The sequence below is a fragment of the Electrona antarctica genome (genome assembly GCF_951216825.1).
Source record: "Electrona antarctica genome assembly, chromosome: 13".
NCBI lineage: Eukaryota > Metazoa > Chordata > Actinopteri > Myctophiformes > Myctophidae > Electrona > Electrona antarctica.
Window position 1 is genome coordinate 6,019,769 of NC_136794.1, and position 6,000 is coordinate 6,025,768.

Below are 6,000 nucleotides of genomic sequence, written 5' to 3' on the forward strand. Positions count from 1 at the left end.
ACTTTTTTTATTTATTTCGACGTCAGGCCTAAATGGGTTAAATCAAATTAACAGGAAGGATTGTGTGACTGTGTAGCTTTTTTACTATTGTCCTTATTTCACCCACTCATCCAACATGCACACTGCCAGCAGCTCTCTCTCTTGCACACACACACACACACACACACACACACACACACACACACACACATACTGCCCAGATGTCGCGTGGTGAATAATCTCACTGGGACTGCATGTTCCCTGTGTGTCTCGTGGCTCCTCCCCCCCTCCCTCTCTTTTATCTCTGCCATTCCTAAATTAATACCTCGCAGTCGAGTGGACTGCCCACACTCACTCATGATGGATTAACTGCAAACAGAAAGGAGTGCGAATATTCCAAACGGGAGAAAACGATGGGTGACAAATAGCTAGGGACACAGAGGTTGAAGCGTGCGTGCGTGCGTGCGTGCGTGCGTGCGTGCGTGCGTGCGTGCGTGCGTGCGTGCGTGCGGGCATGCGTGCGTGCGTGCGTGCGTGCGGGTGGGTGGGTGGTTATAATGGATACAGGGAAAAAAAGTAGGAGGGCATGATGATTCCGGCATTGCAATGTAAGGAACAGATTAGAAAGCTATATTTCTAATCTCACTGCTGTAGGCCTACAGCAATATGCCAGTTGTCATAAATCAGCCAGACGAGGGATAGGACAAAAACATCATAAAATGGGGAATTTTGTTGTTGCAGTGTGAAGGTGTTGGCACTGTTGCATACTTGCTTGAGTGCATTCTCTGTGTGTCACAGAGAAGATTGTATGTGCACGTCTTATTTATAGGCCATGGTGCTGGACATCAAGGCGAGAATCAAGGACAGGACGAAACATCCACACCTCCTGTTTTTAAGCTCCAAAAGAAATTACTTTTTAAGTTACTGGCGCAACGTTTCAACCTTTTAGGGTCTTCATCAGGCAAATCTGTGCGTCAGACATATATATATTCTCAAATTAGCCATATAACGAAACACAAAAGCATAACATAACATAATCATTAACATATCATTTAAGTAACCTATATATGATCCATTTAAGTACTGTGTTTTTCTGTTTAGCTCTAAGTATTTTTGCGTGTTGTTTTGTTTTGTTTTGTTTTGTCTTGTTCTCGTTGTTCTCAACTGTCTGTTATATGTTTGTCTAATTTGCTTTAAAAAAAAGTGTATTTTGTGATCTCTGGATCCCCTTGAAAACGAGATGATTCATCTCAAGGGGCTATTCCCAATAAATAATTTCCATATAAAAGCAGTAGAAATATACCATATAGGATGCATTGCATCCTGAAGTAGTTAGCTGTTAGGCTTATAATTCATCCCCATGCAGGGCTTATCATTCCCGCTTTGGAACGTGTTTCGCCAGAGCAACACAAATAGTACATTCCTGACCCCGCCAGGCTGTAATGGCCTGAGGTCACGGCAACCCATGGCAGGATGAAAACAACACTTGCGAAAGGGGTCGGTTTGCCCCGGGGCGGTTTGGGCTCGTGAGGTCACATGCTCATAGAGGTCAAGGTTCAGGACGTCAGCAGCGCACAAAATGCGTCATGTACGTTATACAGTATGCCTTCTGGGCCTTGGGCTTGAACCCCACTCCTGCTTCCCTTGGTATGTATATGAAGTATACTGGTGTAATGGTGATTTCTTTTTTCAGTAACACGTCACGCGCACGCACAGAACAGCTGATAGCCTAAGCCAGGGGTGGGCAACTGGCGGCCCGGGGGCCACATGCGGCCCCCACCTTCACTTAATGCGGCCCGCATGTTAATATCAGAATACTGATATAGTATTGATTTCAGCTGTTACAATTCCAAACCCGCTTTAATTACGTCATGACTAGTATTTAATGACTAGTTATTGTCTTTTTGTGTCCAATGTAGTTATGTTAACAGTTCATAAAGTTAACATAACTACTAAATTCAATAAAAAGGTTACTTTTCAGGATTCCAATTCAAAAATAGCAAAAATTATTCAGGTTTTCAATTCAAATATAGCAAAAATAGCTGATCTACAAGTTCAAAACGTGTCGCAGCGCGACACGTTTTGAACTTGTAGATCAGCTATTTTTGCTACGACAGTAATATGCACTGTGGCCCTCTGGAGTGAGTGTGGAAATATATTGGCCCTCGCCATCGTCAAAGTTGCCCACCCCTGGCCTAAGCCTATATTGTTTATAGTGTATGAGAGTTTCTGCCCCCCAACCTTTAGAAAATATAATTTTCTAAAGAGATCATTATTTTATTTATAGATCATTGTCACTTTGGAATAACCTGCCTCGAAACCTCTGTTGTATTTACAGTAAATTAACGTTTAAAAAAGCATCTAAAATTCCATTTGATACAGTGAAGTGTCGTGTGTTGCTTTTTGTTTCCCCGCTCTCACTTGTAATCTTAGCAATCTTTATTTGTCTTTTATCCGAACTAATGTAAGTTGAATACTGACTTTTTAACAAATGTGTATTTGTAATTGTATGTGTACTGGAATGTTTATTCTGATGTGGACCCCAGGAAGACTATAGCTGGTTGCTATGGCACCAGCTAATGGGGATCCTTAATACAAAATCAAATCAAGCCTCTAGAATGATCTCCCCAATCATCTCAGAGTTGCCCCCTCCCTCCTTCCTCTCCTTCAAATCCTCACTCAAAACCCACCTCTTCAAGATAGCCTTCCCCATGGCTGAGGTCTGGTTAAGATGCCCCCCCCCCCCATCCCTTGCTTAGATATACTTCTTTACTGTGCTGCAGTAGCGAAACTAAAAAGTTTGCTTTGTACGAATCTCTTCTTTGATGGAGGAGGAGGCATTCTTGTTGCCGTTTGTTGCGTGCAGAACACCACAGAAGCGTGCGTGCGTGCGTGCGTGCGTGCGTGCGTGCGTGCGTGCGTGCGTGCGTGCGTGCGTGCGTGCGTGCGTGAAATGAAATGCACATTGTAAAGTGCTGTGGAGAAAGGCACTATATAATCGCACCATTTTTACTGAAGTTATGAAGTGGTAATTTAGGTTTTAAGTGTTGCTGGTGTCTTCTGGAAGCGATTCGTATGTCAAAATGCATATCAGTGACTGCTGTCGAGCAGAAACCTTATCTCTCTTCAACTTTGAATAATTCCCCCCCCCCCCCCCCCCCTCTTTTTTCGTAAAATAAATGAATACCATACTTCATCACACAAGCATCGTGTCGCATCGTGAGCTATTTTGAGCTTGTACACATCGGCTATTTTTGCTATTGTGGAAAAATAATTGAGAGTGAAAGTTATATGTCGGGCTTTATAAATATAAGTATATAAGTAATATAAGTTATCTTGTGAGAAAATAACAACTACATTGAAACCATTGGAGTTTGGACAAGGGTTCTGCCCTCACAACACCGATATACACGATTGGCCTGAATATAAGACGATTTTTCTTTTCAATGGAAATACCCCCCCCCCCCCCCCCCCCCAAAAAAACGGGGTCGTATTATAATCGGGGACTAGACTATTTGACTTTCAATGTTCTTTTTCCACAAATGAGTCTTGAAAAATGGCGGTCGTCTTATAATCAGAGTCGTCTTATATTCGGCACAATGCGATAAATCGTAGGATAGATCAGGAAACAGGAAGGAAGTGTATAAGAGTATATACTAGGCCTACAATAATGTTTGTTCTGGTTCCTCAGATATTGTAGCAGTAATAATAATACATTTAAAAAGTAGCATATTGGTAAGATAGGATAACAAAGTTTGTACATATAGACACTTGAGGCGCTTGAATCTGCCGTGTGCAACGTTACCTACAATACATTTTGTTGTAGATTATTTAGAATTTACACTCAGAGTGTAAAGAAATACAAGGTAGAGTGGAATGAGTCAAACAAGGATCTGTGTAAGAATAGTTCATCTGACAGGCGACCAACAGGTGAGAGCCTGGCTTCCCAATAATACACTGAGGGTTAGTAAGTGGATGACTTAACTATAGGTTGAAAACAGTGTAGTATTTTCATTTCCATTGCAATTTCTATTGTGTCTTCTACATCCTGACAGTTTTCTGAAAAAGCTATGTTTCTATAGTCAGTCGTTCTTCGATTTTTCAAAAATAGCAGACCTACAAGCTCGTAGCGCGCCACTCGGTGGCGCGCTATGAGCTTGTAGATCTGCTATTTTTCAATAGCTAAAGCATAACATAATGCTAACACCAAAAGGGGTTCCCGCCCAAAATGGGTTTTAAAGCTGCAAAGTGACTGAATGTATGGCATGTATATGACATCATGAATACGAATTTCTAGATAAAAGGTTAGACTTATAGAACCCATTGGCGAAATGTTAAAGTATGAGGCGGTTTCCACCGCATAGAGCAACCATCTGCTTATAGCTGCGGCAAAGAAAGATGTGCTTGCGTGTGCTGTTTAAGTGTAACACTCTCATGCAGTGTTAAATTAACTCTAAAACACATGGATTTTGTGGTGTCTGGCGGCATATGATGAAAGCTATAATATGTTAGGATAACATGAATATTATACAAGGAACAATTTAATTAACATGATATGAAATGGAGTCGGGTCATGGAGTTTGGCGCGTGCGTGCGTGCGTGCGTGCGTGCGTGCGTGCGTGCGTGCGTGCGTGAGTGCGTGCGTGCGTGCGTGCGTGCGTGCGTGCGTAGCGTGCGTGCGTGCGTGCGTGCGTGCGTAGCGTGCGTGCGTGCGTGCGTGCGTAGCGTGCGTGCGTGCGTGCGTGCGTGGCATGCGTAGCATGCGTGGCATGCGTAGCATGCGTAGCATGCGTGCGTGCGTGCGTGCGTGCGTGCGTGCGTGCGTGCGTGCGTGCGTGCGTGCGTGCGTGCGTAGCGTGCGTGCGTGCGTAGCGTGCGTGCGTGCGTAGCATGTTTGTGTTTGAAACTAATGAAGACAGAAGAAAGGCAGCCATGTAGTGAAGAAGAACAGACAGTTAAATTATGCATGTGGAGTGATAAGCCAATCAAGTTGTTTTAATTGAATGTTGAGTGTTAATGAGTCTGAGATGAGAAGGCGACATGCCCCGAGGTCAAAACAAGAATTCCGCCCTCAGAAATGAACCGCCAGCCGTCATCAATGTGTAGCATAACCCGTTTTGGGCGGGGAACCCCCTTTTGGTGTTTTAAACATTATGTTATAATTTAGCTATTGAAAAATAGCAGATCTACAAGCTCGTAGCGCGCCACCGAGTGGCGCGCTACGAGCTTGTAGGTCTGCTATTTTTGAAAAATCGTGAAAATATTTAGGATTCAGAAGATTTTTTTTTTAAATGTTGAGGTCAGGCCTCAATGGGATAAGCAGTTATTATGTGATTCACTCTCTCACTCAAACACACTAACACATAGCGGGCAGTCGTTCTGCAGCGTTCTGCGCGACTGCACTCAGTTTATCACTAAGCTAATGAAGTATAGGTGTCTTCCCTAGGATGTAATTAGGGCCAGTATTTACTTCTTTACCAATACTGTCATTAGTGGCTTTATTGGCTTATCTGATACATGGTTCTAATTACTGTACCTTTAAAAGGATCCCCATGTGGCAAAATGTACATTTAACATATCCGTCAGAATAATGATTAGAGATGTGTTATGTTTAGAGAGATATATGATATTGGACGCACGCACGCACGCACGCACGCACGCACGCACGCACGCACGCACGCACGCACGCACGCACGCACGCACGCACGCACACGCACACGCACACACACAAACACACAAACACACACACAACTGTGCGGGCGACTGTGGCTCAGGAGGTAGAGCAGGTCGTCCAATGATCCATGGGTTGGTGGTTCGAATCCCGGCTCCTCCTGTCTACATGTCGAAGTGTCCTTGGGCAAGACACTGAACCCCAAATTGCTCCCGATGTGCTGGTTGGTACCTTGCATGGCTTCTGCCGCAATCGGTGTATGAATGTGTGTGAATGTAATGCAAAGTGCCTTGGATAAAGGCGCTATATAAATGCACCATTTACCACACACACACACACACACACACACA